The sequence below is a fragment of the Chlorocebus sabaeus genome, chromosome 3, assembly GCF_047675955.1.
Source record: "Chlorocebus sabaeus isolate Y175 chromosome 3, mChlSab1.0.hap1, whole genome shotgun sequence".
Lineage (NCBI taxonomy): Eukaryota > Metazoa > Chordata > Mammalia > Primates > Cercopithecidae > Chlorocebus > Chlorocebus sabaeus.
In genome coordinates this window covers 91,635,673-91,652,363 of record NC_132906.1, presented here as the reverse complement: position 1 = coordinate 91,652,363, position 16,691 = coordinate 91,635,673, and the positions used below count along the sequence as shown (strand labels likewise).

The 16,691-nt window shown below is 47.1% G+C and overlaps 1 long non-coding RNA gene across 1 annotated transcript in view; it reads left to right on the top strand.

Moving 5' to 3' along the window:
* LOC103214789 (uncharacterized) overlaps positions 1-16,691 on the top strand; it is a 122,592-nt gene that overhangs the window by 38,889 nt on the left and 67,012 nt on the right. The gene's annotated exons all lie outside the window — the stretch shown is intronic.

Here is a 16,691-nt window from a genome sequence, read left to right as displayed (position 1 = left end):
GTAGCCCCAGCTACTTGGGAGGCTGAGGTAGAAGAATCCCTTGCACCCAGGAGGCAGAGGTTGCAGTGAGCTGTGTTGGTGCCACTGAACTCCAACCTGGGAGATATAGCAAGACCCTGTCTTAAAAAATAAAAATTAAAGAAGGAGAAATGAGCCACTAAGTTCATTGTAGGGGAGGAGAATTAAGATCCTGGAGGGAGGCCAAGGTGGGTGGATCACGAGGTCAGGAGATTGAGACCATCCTGGCTAACATGGTGAAACCCTGTATCTACTGAAAATACAAAAAAGTTAGCCAGGCGTGGTGGCGGGCGCCTGTAGTCCCAGCTGCTTGGGAGGCTGAGGCAGGAGAATGGCGTGAACCCAGGAGGCAGAGCTTGCAGTGAGCCAAGATCGCGCCACCGCACTCCAGCCTGGGCGACAGAGCGAGACTGCATCTCAAAAAGAAAAAAAAAAAAAATCCTGGAGGGAAAACTATCAAAGAATCAGTGGACATATATTAGATCATCACCATCATTAGTACATATGTTGGGGGGATACATTGAAGCTCTACAACATATACTTTTTTCCTTAAAGTCTTATCCACTAATTTCAGAATCTGCCAAATTGTTCCAACGGTGACTTTCTATGCCTGTGTTCCTTCTGCACTTACTAGTGGAAATTGCTTCATAAGGAAGAGGGGCCCCTTTCCTCCCACGTGTTTGTATTAATGTGTTGAATATTTTAATTCTCTTACTGTGGACTCACAGATACTTATTTCTTTCTCATTATTTGCCCCAGGCTTCCAACTTTAACCATTGGTCTCTGAGCCTTCTACACCTTCCACTAGAACCCAGGGCTCTTTGGTCAATGGGCAGCCCGAGTGTTTGGGCTGCTTAGCTTTCAGAGGGATGTGCTGCTGATGTCTGTCCTTTCTAAAGAGGTATGCTCTGCTCACAACACTTCACACGTCATTCCCAGAAGATGCATCTCCAGCATCTCTCAGAATTTGTTACATGCTCAAAGGAAATGAGATCCCACTTTCTGTTTTGATGACAGTGGGACTGGAAGAGACAGATTCTAGGTTGTCAACAGTCACTGTCTTACAGCAAAGCAGTTTATACCAGGTAAAGAAAAAATAAATCCAACTGATTTTATGGGATTACTTGCTATTATGGCTTGAATTGTGTCCCTACCCCCCCCCCCCAAAAAAAAAAAAATTTGTATGTTGAAGTCCTAATCTCCAGGAGCTCAGAATGGGACCTTGTTTGGACATCAGATTTTTACACATAATCAAGTTAAAATGAGGTCCTTAGGGTGGGCCCTAGTGCGATCTGACTGGTGTCCTTATAAAAAGGGGAGATTTGGACACAGTCCCTCGCAGGGAGCACGCCGTGTGAAGACGGTGGCAGAGATGGTTGGGGGTTGCATCCACAAACCGAGGAACCCCAAAGCTTGCAGCAAACCACAGATGCTGGAGCGAGGCATTGGGCAGAACCTTCTTACAGCCTCGGTGGGAGCCAGCCCTGCCCACACCTCCAACAAGGCCGTCCAACCTCCAGGACTGGGAGGCGGTAAACGGCTGTTGGTTAAGCTGCCCCGCTTGTGGTGTTTGTGACGGCACCCCCAGCTCACTCACATGCTCACACGCCTTCTTGGGGTTGAATGTATCATAGGTATAATTCCTAACTTGAAAGGCCTAGAGCAGTCAAATGTCTTCTTAGTTCAGAAATGTTGAAGACACTGTACCATCAGTCGTGCTGAAGGCTACACTCTGTGCTGCCTCTTACAGCTTTGGCCTAATTTCTGCTCTGCACAGAGCTGGTAGACACATGCTCATTTACATGGCTGGAGTAGGTTTAGATGGGACTGTCCCCTGAATACCCCCGGCCCAGAGGGACTCACAAACCAGTGATGACACATTGACAAACACACACGTGCACAAAAGCGCTGACTGCAGAGGAGTAAAAATCTCAAGTACTCGGAGTTGCAAAGCTGCCTTTTATTACAACGTACAGGAAGTCTTTGTTTCTATACTAAAATCATCATCTTACTTAATTTCCCACTTCTTATAACTTTAGACTATCCGACTACACTTAACTTGTTCTGCCCCCTTTGCACCCTGCTAGTTCCTGGAGGTGGGGGCACTTTAGTCACGATCCTCAAATTGCCACTTTAATTCACTTCCCAATAATTATATCTTTAGAATGTTTAATGGGATTAAACTTAGAATTCATCCCCTTCCTTTACCTCTACTCAACCCCAGAGAAAGAAAAACAAGTACACTTCACTTTTACTAAAATTATTATCCCGAAGGAGATACTGTGAAAACTTTGCAAATCAAGGGAGATTTCCCTGGTGTCTATATTTACCGCGTACCACTCCTCACTGCCCAACTCTGACGTCAGTGAAGGGGTTTGGTTTGTTTCTTTGCTTATTTGTTGTTATCACCTCAGTGCTTCGGGGATAGCCAAGAGTCAAGCCCCTTGCATGGTTTACGCCTCTCACCTGCTTGGACGTCATTACATTGCCCTGAGACAGGCCTTATCTTCAGCCCACGGTTAGAAGGCTGATCTGATGACAGCAGATTGTCCCGGTGTGACTTAAGAGAGGCCGCCTGTCGAAAAACATGAGTGTGGTCCCTTCTGCGTGGGTGTCCTTGCAAATGTCTGAGCTGTCTCTATCGCTCCAGCTGAAATTAGGCACCAGAAGGTCTTTCACTCATTCTGCTAATAATAAAATGAAAGGACTAAAGAGAGGGAGATTTTAAAGTGGAGTAAAGTTCAAGAGAGAGGTGATCAGAGACAGGGTCCTTGCCAGAGAGACCAGAGATTTGGGTGGGGCACCAGGGCAGGGACTCCAGGCCCTGGGGAGAAAACATGGGTCCTGGGAGGTTGGGAGGGAAGTCAACAGCTGGAAGGGGCACAGAGAAAATTGAACAGAGGGAGCCCAGGGACACCCTTTGATGTCACTATCGGCCCAGCCTGTGTCTCAGAAACCTCTGCGTGTTTTTGTTCTTGCTGCCCGTGCCTCCTTCTGCATACAGGGCTAGAGCTTAAATCTTCCTGGGAACTGGAAGATGGAAACACAGGGGTGAGGCTGGAGCAGGGCGAGGCCAGCCTGAAGGACTCTCTTCCTGCCCACCACCTCACCTCCTCACATCTACACTGCACACTCGCACTGGCCTTCTTTCTGCTGCTCGGGACCACAGCCTGAGAAGGGGCCCCCAGTCCTGCTAGCTCCTTGCTTGGTCTTGGGTGAAGACGAGTCCCGAGTTTGAGTCCAGCCTCAAACCTGCTGGCCTTGGATAAGCCACTTCTCACCACTTGGGGCTTTGGTTTCCTGAATAGATTGAGTTAAAATCTTTGTAGTTTTTAACATAAAAAAAAAAATGGAACTTGTTTTTCAAATAAAATGCTACATGAAAACTTAATACTAAAAGCAGAATAAATTGGATTTGCTTCTGTATTCTGCATGCCTCCTGGTATGCCCTCCCCACCTGTATCCATCCTCCCGTGCCCCCCACCTCCCAGCAGCCCCCTTCCCAGTTCACTGGGGGCCATTAGAGGGAGAGGCGTAGGAAGTACAACTCTAGAGTTCACATTCAGAAAGAACCTTGCAGGAAATGTTTTTAAATGTAAACCAGCAACAGGTAGCTTCTCCTGTGTAAACGGCTGCCCAGACCCCACCAACAACTGCTAATTCTGATTTTTCTCCCCTGGATGTTGGCTTTTCTTAATAAATGTTTGGATTTTTAAAATCTACCATTTTTGAAGAAAATAAGCATTTCCGCATAGAAATCAAACGCTGTCTGGGAGCCAGAGATGTCCCCCGCATATTCCCGGTGACAACGTTGTGGCCTGTGAGCCTGCATGGGGCTGAGTGGTTCTGTGTTTCCCTAGCACGGAACAGAACTACTGAATGCTGCTGTGTTCGGGGCTAGGATGCTCAGAGGCTGTCCCTCTCCTCCACAGAGGCTCGACTACTCGAAATGCATTGCTTCTGAGCCTCATATGTGTCACAATTTCACCTTCAAAGGCCAAGCATCCAGAAGCAGGAGAATAAAGATGTTTGGTAAGTGCAGCACATCGATTCCTCTTCATGTGGAGCTGCTTAGGAGCCACCGAGATTGTTACTCCTGCTTCCATTACGAATGCATTAGCATTGGACTTAGTAGGAGGGTCCCCCAGAGGAAGTTCAGAAGCCTCCCTCAGAGGCCACTGCAGGGAGACATGTGGGGCCCATGCTCTGGGCATCCTTGTATAAAGGAGACTGCACCTGCTCCATCCCCTTCCCCAAGACGTTCAGTTGCTCAGTCAGAAAGACAAGGATGAAAAGTATGTGTCTCTGGCTGGATGCGGTGGCTCATGCCTGTAATCCTAGTACTTTGGGAGGCTGAAGAGAGTGGATCACTTGAGGTCAGGAGTTCAAAACCAGCCTGTCCAACATGGCAAAACCCCATCTTTACTAAAAATACAATAATTAGCCAGGCAGTGTGGTGCGCTCCTGTAATCCCAGCTACTCGGGAGGCTGAGGCAGGAGAATGGCTTGAACCCAGGAGGCGGAGGCTGCAGTGAGCCTAGATGTTGCCACTGCCCTCCAGCCTGGGCGACAGAGCAAGACACTCTCCCCCTGGCCTCCCCCGCCAAAAAAAAAATGTGTCTCCCTCTCCTATTGCAACATGAGCCTGGGGAGCAGTACAGTGTAAAACTCAGCACAGAAGTATTTAAATCGTTTAATCACATCAACCAGATAAATATATGATCACACGTCACCAATACGTATGCATGTTTGGCCTGCAGTAACAAAGCACCACAGACTGGGCTGCTTACACAGCAGACATTTATTTCCTCCCAGTTCTGGAGGCTGGAAGCCTGGTCTCCAGGTCTCTGGAGAGTTCATTCTTCTGAAGGCCACAAGGAGAAGGCCCCGCTCCTTGGCTTGTGGATTTGGCTCGTAGATGTCATTTTCTCCCCGTGTGATTTGATTCGTCTTTTCACTGTCCATGTCTCTGTGTCCAACTTTCCTCTTATTATTACAAGGATACTTGTCAGATTTGATTAGGGCTAAACCTAATGACCTCATTTTAATCCATCATCTCTGTGATGTGCCTATCTGCAAATATGATCACATTCTGCGGTCCTGGGGGTGAGGACTTCAGCAAGTGATCTTAGGGGGAATTCAGCCCTCTTACAATCAACAGACGTAAAAGGCTAGTGACCAAAACAGAATGAAAACACTGGGGAGAAACCCAGGCTGTCCCAGGCTCCGGACACCCCTCCAAAGGCATGCGGAGGCCGCCTCGGAAGTCAAGTGCCTCCACCAGGAGGGGTGTGTGTGAACCTTTCAGTTTCTCAAAGGTAAACACGCCCCCAGTCTGTCAGAATTCACAGGCATGCCATGTGCATCAGTGCCTAAAGACCAACTTGGAGTCCACATGAAATGCAGATGACGGGCATTTGCCCTGGTGCAGTGGGGACATTCCTGCATGGGAATGTGGCCTTGGGTGGGCACTGCCAGGTCGGCCTCCGTTTGGTGGATGAGAGTTCTGTCTTTTTGGGACTGTGATGGAGACTGGTTCATGGTACAAAAGTTGCCTCAAGGCATTAAGAGAGAGGAAAGGAAGAGTTGCATGGAAGTGAAGCTATCTTCTAACGCCAGAAGAGACATCTGCTGGGAAAACCATGGAATCTGCTGAAATGCCATGCAAGGGCTTTCTGTGGGCTGCTGAAGCCGAAATCATGGAGTGGGGGCTCAGGGGTAACAGCCTTTGCTAGCAGACTTGGAGCTCAGCACAGACGGTTAGTGGATTTGCCTTGTAGATGCTTTTCTCCCTGTGTGATTCGATTTGTCTTTTCACTGTCCATGTCTCTGTGTCCAACTTTCCTCTTATTATTACAAGGATACCTGTCAGATTTGATTAGGGTTAAACCTAATGACCTCATTTGAATCCATCATCTCGGCCGGGCGCGGTGGCTCAAGCCTGTAATCCCAGCACTTTGGGAGGCCGAGACGGGCGGATCACGAGGTCAGGAGATCGAGACCATCCTGGCTAACCCGGTGAAACCCCGTCTCTACTAAAAAAAAAAATACAAAAAACTAGCTGGGCGAGGTGGCGGGCGCCTGTAGTCCCAGCTACTCGGGAGGCTGAGGCAGGAGAATGGCGTAAACCCGGGAGGCGGAGCTTGCAGTGAGCTGAGATCCGGCCACTATGCTCCAACCTGGGCGACAGAGCCAGACTCCGTCTCAAAAGAAAAAATAAAAAAAAAATGAATCCATCATCTCTGATGGGGGTGGGGGGCACTGCAGCTGGAGGACCCTATAGCCTGGATGTGGGCTTTACGCGGTGCCGACCACATGTGAGGCGGCTGCCTGTCACCTACCCTCTCTGGATTTGCACTCTTAACACGGCTGCTATCATGTTTCCTATTGAGGCAGGCATATTCTGAGAGGGTTCCAGAAGGAGAAGAGGGGGAAAATGTAGCAGCAAACAATATTCCACCTTCCCACAGGGTGTCCAGACACAGAATCGTCCCATGTCCCTCTGCTTGAAGGTGGGGTGTGATCCTGCACATCCCAGAAGGAAGTGGCTAGCAGGCAAATATCTCTCAGGGGATGCACGGGCCGGAAGCAATGTCCCAGGACAGGGAGGGGGAGCAGAGGGCGTTCAGTCTGGACACGCACGTGCTGGGAGAGACTTTTCTGACTCCAGGCCCTGGACAGCGGCTCACTGTGAATGGGGACTAGGGATGTAGCGGCGGGAAGGGGAGGACTCCCCATTTAAGCTGAAGCACTGATATCCGGGGGAGGGGGGTAGGTAGGTGCACAGTATTTTTATTTGGAAGCCAAAACATGACCATATTTTACCATAACATAAAAATAGAAAGCAAAGTCAACACATGCTTTGTTTTATGTAGCATGCATTGTGCAAGTGTGGTGCGACTTACCACATATCGCATACACAGCAAGAGTTTTCTCTTTTAAAGAAAAGTATACTTTTATTCAAAAATAAAGCTTGGTTTTCTTTTTCTTTAAGGAAGCAACAATATGGAACTTTGTGCAGGAGGGCCACGCTGGCAGACAGCTAAGCACAGTTTTGGCAGACCAGAAATTCCCAGGCCGTTTTGCCCTGTCTGGCAACACCCCTTCCACCCAGTCCCTAAGGAGCCCTTGGGGACATCACAGACGCAGCATAAACAGCTGCTTTGGAGAGGTGTGCCCCATGCAGCTCCTTACATGTCGTCGAGAGCAGTTGCCAAAGGCACCTCATCTTCAGAGCATCCTTGCCTTTGAGGTTGGAATATCTTGGGTCAATAGTCTCCCTTCTGCACTGTCCAATAGAGCATCCACCGGCCACACGTGGCTATTTAAATTACGTGTAATTTCTCAGCTGTACGAGCACCTGTGGCTGTGGCTTTGGATCTACTGGGCAATGCCGCCTCGTATGGACCCAGGAGTGGGCAGTGGAAGGCTGAAGCAGCAGGACTTGGTTGGCAATTGAACACAGCCTTGAGACCTGGCCTAGACTGCCTGGTACACTAAACCTCAAACTCCCTGAGGACAGGGGCTCTGCCCATTTCTTTCTTAGGTAACCCTAGAACTCAACACATAGTAGACACTGTGTTAAGATTTGTTTATAAATGAATGAAAATATATGTAAGGAACTGGCACATAGTAGGCCCTCAATTAACGTGGCCACTATCTGGTGGGTATATTTAAGGAGAAGGGAGCCTCCGGCATCCTCCCTTTCTCAGTGAAGATCGGGTAATGAATTATGAAGCTGTCTCTAGCCTGCCTAATAAATAACTCCAGGGTAAGGTTACTCGCTAGACCCAGACAGTCATGATGTTGCTAAATGCTTGTTGCCATAAGCAGTTTGTCAAGAATCCATCTATCACAGAGGATGAGAAGTATTCTAATAGGGCAGGTCCAATCGTCTAATCCCTTTTCTGCGTTATGTGAGCCATCAGTTCTGTCTGCTCAGTAAGGCTAGATGGGGAGGGGTATCTATAGGGAGAACAATCATCGTCAGTGGCTTGTCACATCTTCAGAATCCTGACTCTGTAGCAGACATGCAAGACTGCAGGAGAGTGTAACACATGCTTAGCTAAAACAAGATGCCTGGATCTCCCAGGATCTGCTTGGGAGGCTTGTGGGTTTCCTGCCATCACTGCACAGACAGGCGCTGCCACGCGGCTCTCGCGGCCTCTCTTCCCATTTGGCGGGCCTCTTGTTTAGGTTTCACACCCTCATTTGAATTCTGCTGGGGCTGCTTGCCCTGCACAGCTACCTCCCTGTTTCATCGTGAGGCTCTGTCACCCTCCCCACATCCATTTTAATTGTCCCATTTCTGCCACGTTTCTTTGGCACCAGGGGTCTTCATAACAGGGCCCAGAGAATATTTTATTTCTCCTGATTAAATCTGTTAGATTTTTTTTTTTCCTGGGGCTTAGTGGGTTCTTTTAATTTCCTCCTGTTTATTACTTTTCTTGTCAGTGACATTCCTAATCCTTGAGTTGCTATCGTGTGTGTATTTAATTACTTGCAAATGAACATGCAAGAGGATAAAGGAGCTCATTTGAAAAAGCAATGCCAACTTTCCAGAAACGTTGTGTCAGTCTCAGGCTTTTGTTCCTGCAACGCTGAACCACAGTAGGAGGATTTCCAGTCCAGTTGCATTTTTAAAGTGGCTGTAGACAATGGCACTTTGACTGGGAGGTAGAGAAATAAAAATTGCAGGACGAACAAGTTGGTTTAAACTGTCCTTTCTTCTCTGCTCTCTTGCTACCCACATTCTTTTCAGTGCTGTGCCACCAGGGCGTCCAAAGACCAGCTCTCTTGGCCTCCTCTCCCCAAACAAGTGGAACTGAATCCTTGTAATCTCTGCCCTCATGCCCTCCTTTTTTTCCCCACCACATACCACATTTTATGCATTCTCATATGTATTTTCTCCAGGAGACAGGTGCCTTATCTCAGGTAAATGTTCATATTTTTTTAGATGATACAAAACACGTCCCTTTCTCCAGGTAATTTAGATAGCATGCATGTTTACAATTCACTTCGGGGCTGTTGTCTCCCACTATATGTAATTGAAGCCATCCACCCAGCCAAGGAGTCAAAGATAGGATGAATCCAAGATGACCAAAGATGAGAGGGGCATCCAACCAAAACAAATCAGCAAGGACATCTGAGACCATCATTGCTTGGGGACCTTGAGGTCACAGGGAATCTAGGATTCAGGTATCGTGTGATCTGGAAGCCACATGCTACAGCTGTCTGCTCAGCTGCTGCAGAGACGGGCAGATCTTTGTCTTTAGACGCTGACAAAGACTTTATCCTTCCTTCACTTTCCTTCCAGGGTCTACTTTTATGACAAACACATGCCGTTGAGCCCCTTGACTTTTCTGTCTCTCTTCCTTAGTCTGACTTACCTGTAAACTTCACCCTTGGGTGGGTTATGTCATTGTTGACATATGCTCAAGGGGTCGACATGGTTGGAGAAAATGGCACAACGAGGCCACCTGGTTGGACTCTAAACTCACAAACACAAACCTTCAAGCAGGCAGACAGCACCAACCTGCTATATGTCTTTAATTTTTTTCCACTTTTCCTGATGCCCATTTGATGTCTTCTCCTCTTTGTGGAACCTCTCACAACCTCTTTTCTGTCTTCTTCTCTGGCTGGTGACCTGATCTTGTACTTCACCAACAAATTAGAAGCTGTCTGGTGAGAATACACACATCTTCCCAGGTGCACATTTCTAAAACCCCCTGCCTTGAGCTCATTGTCCCCTTTCTTTCTGATTCTCTCTCTATCAGAACTCCATCTCTTTATGTATGCTCTGTTTTCAACCCACTCCTCCCTTCCCAAAAAACCCTGTGTTGATTTGCCCCAATCTGCCTTGTATTAATTTCTCCTTCCCATGGGATCATTTCCATCAGTGCTTAACATGCTCTGGGTCTTTGTTCTTTACATAAAGACATATGGGGCCAGGCACAGTAGCTCACACCTGTAATCCCAGCACTTTGGGAGGCTGAGGCAGATGGACATTTGAGGGCAGGAGTTTGAGACCAGCCGGGCAAACATGACAAAACCCCATCTCTACTAAAAATACAAAAATTAGTCGGACATGGTGGTGCCTGCCTATAATCCCTGCTACTGAGGAGGCTGAGGCATGAGAATCGCTTGAGCCTGGGAGGTGGAGGTTGCAGTGATCTGAGGTCATGCCATCACTGCATTCCAGCCTGAGGGTCAGAAAGAGATTGTCTCCACCCAAAACTCTGTCTGCATGTGCTGCCTGCATGGCCTCTCCACCGGGACTATGTGGACACAAACCAAGCTACTCAAACCTGGCTTCCATCAGACCACACCCCTGGGACTGCTCTTGTCAACACCACCAAGAACCTCTCCATTGCCAAATCACAATAACACATGTGTCCTTGTTTCCTCCCCTCTCAGAATTGCTCAACACAATTAGCTAATGACACATTTCTGAAACATACGCTGTCTTCAAAATGTAAGCTCCAAGAGGCAAGGACCTTGTCTGTCTTGTTGATCTTTTAATCACTGTCAATCAAAAAACTGCCCGACACAGCAGATGCGCAAAATATACCTGTTGAATGCATAAGGGGCATTCTTTGCAGGGCTTGGCTTCTGTGAGACTGCGCCCTTGGGGTTCCCCTCCAGATTCCTGCCCCCACTCTTTTCCAACCCCTCTCCCCTGAGCAATTTCTCTGTGTTAGAGCTCTTCAGGGTTCTGCCTGGACCATCCACAGGGGAGCCTCTCATTCTCATGATTTCAATCTCTACACTCCCCAGTTTATATGTTCAGCTCTTGTCTCTCTCCTGAGATCCAGCCCTGTGTGTCTAACTTCCTAGTAAGCTTCTCTAATTCAAAGTCTCATGCACAACTCATGTTTATTCAAAACAGAACTCTAAACTCTCCCTCTCTCCCTCAGTGCCCCCATTTCTACCCAGACATTGCCAACCACCTGGCTGTTCAGGAAAGAATCCGGCAGCTTCTCTGTCTCCCCTGTTTGTGTTTGGTCCTCTCTGTGACCCCTCTCATCAGCACACCCCACTAAGTTTCCAAGTGACCTGTCATCTCCAACCACGTCTCCCCTCTCCACTGCCCTCACCCCAGCACACCCCTGTCTCATCTTCGCCACCCCATGGGCTTCCTGCCATCCCCCACCAACCACTCCCCCGACTTCCCCCCGTTGTGGCCCCATGGCCACCATTGAGATCTTTTTCAGAGCTCATTGGGCCCTCTTACTCACCTACTTTCGACTCTTCAGTGACTTCCCATGACCAATAGAAAAATACCCACACTCCTGCCTGTGGCTGGCAAAGCCCTGCACCACCTGACTTCCTCTCCCTTTTCCACAGGAGCCATGCCCCTTACACATGATGTTCAAGACCCCCCCACCTACCTTCAACTCCGCCAAACTCTCCCCTGCTTCTGAATCCTCTGTGCGATGTTCCTTCCTCACAGGTGCTTCCACTTCCCTCCTCCCATGCTGGGTCTTACGTCTCCAGTTCTCAGCTTAGCTCTCTGCCCCAGCAAAGGCTGCTCCTGGCTGTATTCTAAAGGCTGCCCTGCCTAGCGTACTTTCTCATGGCTGTGCTTTGTTTACTTCATAGCGCTCACCATAATTGTGTTTTTAAAAAACTTACTGACTTACCTCTTTACTGCCTTTCTCACAAAACTGTAAGTTTCATGAGAACAGAGACCATATTTACTTGTTCATTTCCATATTCTCAATGTCAGGCCCTGTGTCTCCCCCAGATGTACCCAACAAGTATTTGTTAAATAACGAGCAATGTTAGGATTTAGTAACTGTGATCTTTACATCACATTCATCCACTAATTTCTATTAAGGGGACAAAAATATTTCTGGTATCGCCATCTCTACCCCCCCACAATTTCTAGAATATTAATGGAGATGATAGTAGACAAAGATTCCATGTAAATGTTGGTCTTACAGTTTCTAATAGGCAAAGCATATTTTATTTTATTTTATTTTATTATTATTTTTGAGACGAAGTCTTGCTCTGTCGCCAGGCTGGAGTGCAGTGGCATGATCTCGGCTCACTGCAACCTCTGCCTCCCAGGTTCAAGCGATTCTCCTGCCTCAGTCTCCCGAGTAGGTGGGACTATAGGTGCATGCCACCATGCCCAGCTAATTTTTGTATTTTTAGTAGAGATGGGATTTCACCATGTTGGCCAGGATGGTCTCCATCTCTTGACCTCGTGATCTTCCCACCTCCGCCTCCCACAGTGCTGGGATTACAGGCGTGAGCCACCGTGCCGGGACCCTAGGCAAAGCGTATTTTATTATTTTCAACTTCAAACTTGTGTCTGATTGTCTGATCCAGAAATGTGACCCTGCAATTGTTTTCGTTGCCATGTGATTAATCACCCATTCATAATATTTCTCGATATCCATCTGTAATGTTAATGCTCATTCATCAACCACAAGGCCCCTCTAAACACTGTTACGGAGGTGAGCTGCCAGATGCTCTAATTTCTTCATGGCCATGGGACTGTCTGGAGCTGGACATTGCCTGTTTGGTGGGATTTTACTTAACCAGTATGTTGTATGAATGCTTTGGTAGTTCAAGGATCAAAGTCGAAGTTTATCAGCATTAGATTTCTCTTTCATCCTGAATAAAAATTTCTAACTGGACTTTTGCTGTAACCGTTTAACGGTCTGTAGCAGTTCTCAGTGGCTGAAGCGTTCGGGATGCATGGTTTGTGGAGTACTCCGGGGATGTCATTTGAAGCCTGTGAACACGGAGCAGTCCTCCTGGTCAACGCAAAGACAGTTCCACTAGGCTTTTCTCCGTGTCACCGCTGCTTAAACATCTAGACTTCCTACAATCAGTGTGAGTAGTAAAATAAAAAGATACCCTAGATCATCGTTGCTGGTCAAAAAACCCAAAATGGACAAAACCATTCAGAACCCTTGACTCAAGGACACACCTTACCAAAGTGACTGCCCGTAAATTGGGATGGCTCCCAACAAGACCCAGACACGGTGATGGGCTGGTTAAGGAGAGAGAAAGCACGAAAGGGTTTGATACACTTGGGTTTAGGTTTTGCAACCCACACCCTACTTCCTAGCGCTGTAAGAAGTACCTTCTTGATGACTGCCTTTCCCCATTGGAAAAGTGGGGGGGAAAGGTGACCCTCCATAAGGAGCCATTGGTAGGATTAAACCCTTTGGTACCGTATTGGGTACCCTGTTATCATGAGTGTAAATTTTCTCTCAGAGTGAGTCACTGCAGCACCACCCTCTCGGAGGCTGATCATGCTTACGGTTTCACACTCCATATCCTAGGCTGTGATTGCATGGCTATGACGAAGGCTGTTTACTTGAGAATTGCCCTCTGATTCTGGCTTTAAAATGCACCCGTTTCTAGATATCCCTTTCTGCAGTGCAGTTGTGCTCATCTGGAGGATTTCGTTCCCCGGGACACATGGTGGTAAAGTCTGGAGACATTTTTGGTTGTTACATCTCAGGGTGGGAGGGGGTGCTGCGGGCATCCCAGGATGCTGTGAGACATCCTAGTGCCGGGGACGGCGCCACCCCGAAGAGGCTTCCTGCTGACTCAGAATGCCCACGGGTCCCAGGCCGGAAAACACACTGCAGGCATTTCGTGTCCAGGGGTTCTTTTCCTTTTATTCTTTCCCCTTGACGTGGCTGAAAGAAATAAATGGGTTATCTTCTACATTTATCAGTGTATAAGTGGAAAAAAAAGTTGCATTTTGAGATTGCAAATCCCACAAACAGATCTGGGGACTCCGAACTACTTATTTTTGGAGTTTAAAAACATATTTTATTTATTTATTTTTGAGACAAGGTCTCACTCTGTCACTCGAAGCTGGAGTGCAGTGGCATGATCTCAGTTCACTGCGATCTCCACCTCCCAGGCTCAGGTGATGCTTCCACCTCAACTTCCCAAGTAGCTGGGACGGCAGTTGTGTGCCACCAGGCCTGGATAATTTGTTTGTGTTTTTTGTTTGTTGGTAGAATAGGGTTTCTCCATTTTTCCCAGGATATTCTTGAACTCCTGAGCTCAAGTGATCTGTGCACCTCAGCTTCCCAAAGTGCAAGGATTACAGGCGTGCACCATCGTGCCTGGTCAAATATACTGATTTTAAAACTATGCAGTAGGGAAACCCATTCCCTTTAATTACTTTGTTGAGAAACACAAATAAGAACTTTAGGCTCAGAACACTGTGTAGATTAACAGTGTAGAAATAAGTTTACAGTTATTTCAGATATTAATCTTATAACTATTCAAAATAGTTACCCATCCAAATATTTCATAAAGGGGACCTCACACGGAAAAAATAAAAAATACCTCTAAGGAAAAGCATGTGCTTTAGAGAAAGTCAAACACACTGGGCAATTTACAAAAGAAAGAGGTTTAACTGGACTTACAGTTCCACGTAGCTGGGAAGGCCTCACAGTCATGGCAGAAGGCAAGAGGAAGCGAGTCACATCGTATGTGGATGGTGACAGGCAACGAGTGGAGCTTGGACTGGGAAACTCCCCCTTATAATACCATCAGATCTCATGAGACTTACTCACTGTCATGAGAACAGTACAGGAAAGACCTGCCCCCATGATTCAATTACTTCCCCCCAGGTCCCTCCCACAACACGTGGGAATTCGAGATGAGATTTGGGTGGGGACACAGCCAAGCCATATCACTGCCACTTTTCTGAGTTTTTCCCAGACATGTATTTAAAGCATCTAGAGCCCGTTTCCTTCACTTGTGGGTCCCAGACACCCACTGTGTAAATAAGGGACTTGACCCAGCTCACCCCCAAGGCCCTTTCACACTGAGATCCTGAGATTACATATTTCAGTTTTCTAAAAATAGCTCTGTGGACTTGTATAGGCATTGCCAGATTCACTGTATTCTTGATTTCCCCCCTAAAACAAAGTGTTTTCTTCTCCTTGACTGATTCTGTCTTTCCCCCTTGATCTCTGCTAGACTCTGGTGTCTTTAATGTGTCCCAGGAAACAGATGTTTTAATGCACTTTCGTTTCAAAACTGGATGCTTTCATCTCTGATCAAATAAAAAATGACATGTATGAGAAAGCACATTTCCTGACTGGTTGACACCGTTGCGGAATGACTTTTAGAATTTTTATAGTTCTGTGATTTGAAATGTCAGACGTGTCAGCAGGGCCAGTGTAAAGCCCTTGGAGTTATGTTTTGATGGTTACTCAAATATTCCAGTAAGCTGGATTAAACGACTTTCAGGAAGCCCAGCCTGAGCTTCTTGCCCAGAAGGAGATGTGTGGACTGCTTGTCAGGCGGTGCACCAGCTCTTGCATGGAGAATATCTAGAGAGCAGCTTGAGTGCATCTTCGAATCACCCTCACGTCTGAGATTTTTGTTCTTGAGCAGCATCATGATCCTCAAGCCTCCATGTGGGTGTGTGCTCTGCTCCTCTCTGCTCCTTCCTGCGTGGCTAGAGCCTGGACTCTCAATGCAGCAGTAAACGGAGCATTAGGAGTGCAGGGACATGGCTTGATTGACGAGCGTGACGTGTTTTGTGCTTAAATGTGCAATGCAGCAAACTTCAGCTGCATTTCATCTATATTTTCAGAATAATTAATTGGTATTTTTAGCATACCATTGTTTTATTTTAAAATGGTATCTTTTTTTTTGTCGTCTCATTTAAAAATATTACAAAATACTAATACTTCCTAATTCACATTCACCTCTGATCAGTTCCCTTTTCTCACTATAGTTCTTTGTAAAGGAGGCTTAGGGTGTGTTCCCACAAGGGGGAAGGGGCCAGGTGGCCATCGCTGGGCTCAGAGTCTGTCCTAAGCCCTCCCCGGCCTTGCGGCAGCCTGGCATGGACTCCACTTCCCATCTCTCTGTCCACACCTCCCACCTTGTATGTGCATTTCTTCTCCTCAGGGGTCAGTCCCTCCTGAGATTCATGCTATCATAAGAAGAGAGAACAATTTCTGCATATAGCAGGAGTCTGTCCCCTCCGCCCACTTCTGCCTGCTTCCCAGTGTGACAGACCCCAGGCTTCATCATGTGAACCAGGAATAGCCACGTTCATCCAGTGTACACAAACGAACATATCAGATCAAATGAATCTGTCTGACAAACTACTCCATGTGATGACCTGGCCTCAGCTTCTTTCTGATTGAAGAGGCCAGAGAGCCATATTATAAAACCGATTCACCACCAGACACCTCTCAATATTTTGGTCTAAATCCATATGGTGTGTTTCTATGCTTAGTATTTTAAGCTGCAGTCGGTGATACCATTTTGAATATATTTTTAGTGGAAGGTATTATTTATAGCGAGGATTGTATGGTTTTCAGGAGAAGCAAATGAGAACATTAAACAAACAAAAATAGCTCAGGGTGGAGCTCTTGCTGTCGTATGTGAAGGAAATATTTTAAATTACACCAAGAACATGATTAGTGGAAGAAAACCTTGACTGCAGAGAAAAGTTTACTACTATCCCACACACGTAGCATTTCGGAAGGGCTGCTCTGGCAAAGCCAATGCTAGAAGCCCTCTGCACAGATAAGGGAGGATTAAGGTGCCCTTTAAAATAATTAAACACCCTCTGTGTACGCAGAACCCGTGACTGTGGCAGCAGCAGCAGAGTCCCTAAAGTTTGTGCTCTGTTGTTTCAATTATCGAACTCTGCTTCCCATCAG